The sequence below is a fragment of the Myotis brandtii genome, unplaced genomic scaffold, assembly GCF_000412655.1.
Source record: "Myotis brandtii unplaced genomic scaffold, ASM41265v1 scaffold5398, whole genome shotgun sequence".
Taxonomy (NCBI): Eukaryota; Metazoa; Chordata; class Mammalia; order Chiroptera; family Vespertilionidae; genus Myotis; species Myotis brandtii.
The window spans coordinates 1-1,312 of record NW_005369987.1 but is presented as its reverse complement, the minus strand read 5'-3'; the positions used below and the strand labels follow the sequence as shown (position 1 = coordinate 1,312).

Below are 1,312 nucleotides of genomic sequence, written 5' to 3'. Positions count from 1 at the left end.
AGGCAGCTGGAGTGGGAGTGGAAAGGCCATGAAATGTCCACAGTCCTGGCTGTGCCCACGGCCTGGGCTGCTCCTCCAGGCCCTGGCTGAGGGATTAGGGCTGATTCTCTCGGGAAGGGAATATTCCATGGGTGGAAGATTTACAGGCTCAGGGTGGGCCTTGTGTTAGTTTGGGGCAAATCCCTCAGCATTCCTGCTGCCAAGCCCTCAAAGGAATGAGGCAGAGGCAACCCTCACCCCCAAGACCCCTTTGTGGACATTTTAGCATCTACGTGATTTTTAATCCCTTCAGGGAGACTTTCTATCCTGCAGTCCCATCCCACCCCACTGTTGCTGTTTGTCTGCCAGCTGGGTCCAGCATCAAGGGGAAGGGGGGTTAATACTCACTGAAAGACTACTGACCCTACCGGGAAACCAACCTGTTTACTGTACTGTTGTAAATGTCATACCCTTTGTATCCTGTATATTGGCTTCTTTTAAATAAAGTGAAATGTCTTAGAAAAAAACAAAAGGTAAGGCAGGGCAGGACCCAGAAGACCCAAATGGGGAGTGCCACTCAGCCAGAAGCTGGCTCATGGCTGGCCAGCTCAGTGGTGGTGGCAGGAGCCTCTCCCACCTCTGTGGCAGCACTAAGAATGTCCAACTAATGGTTTAGACCTGATCCCTTGGGGGCCTAAGCCTTTAGTTGGACATCCCCCGAGGGCTCCCTGGCTGCCAGAAGGATGTCTGACTGCAAGGTTACTGATGATCCCCTGGGGAGTGGGCCTAAGTCAACAAGCGGACATCCCCCAAGGGGTCCTGGACTGTGACTGGGCACAGGCCAGGAGGGGACCCCTGTGCACCGGGCCTCTAGTCCTATATAATCCTATATAAAAAAAGGCTAATATGGAAATTGTTCCCACAGGAGTTCGACCGCTGGCTATGATGTGCACTGACCACCAGGGAGCAGCGTGGAATGAAGGAAGGCCCGAGTCGGCAGCCAGCAGGGCATGCAGGCGGGGGCACGAGGGAAGGAAGGCCCCAATCGGCCCTGGTTGCTGGCCAGGTCTAGGGCCTCTAGTGTATCTATCAGATCCATGTTTCTCTCTCTCCTTCCCTCTCTAAAAACAAAATCAATTTTTAAAAAGTGACAGAAATGTTTAGAATAGGCAAATAGATTGAGACAGGAAGTAGAATATATTAATAGGACTCAGAGGAGGGGAGTTACTGTGAAATGGGTATAAAGTTTTTGTTTTAGTGATGCAAAGTTTTGAAACTACATAATGGTTATCATTGCACATTAGTGTGATTGCAATTAATATCACTGAATTGA

At 50.3% G+C, this 1,312-nt stretch overlaps 1 long non-coding RNA gene across 1 annotated transcript in view; it reads right to left on the bottom strand.

The window, feature by feature from the left end:
* LOC106728127 overlaps positions 1-1,200 on the bottom strand; it is an 11,650-nt gene extending 10,450 nt beyond the window's left edge. Inside the window, exons 1-2 of the long non-coding RNA XR_001364381.1 lie at positions 1,190-1,200; positions 60-62 (exon numbers count right to left, since the gene is read on the bottom strand). This is a non-coding gene — a long non-coding RNA (uncharacterized LOC106728127). The remainder of the gene's footprint in view (positions 1-59; positions 63-1,189) is intronic.
* Between the last annotated feature and the right edge of the window lie 112 nt (positions 1,201-1,312).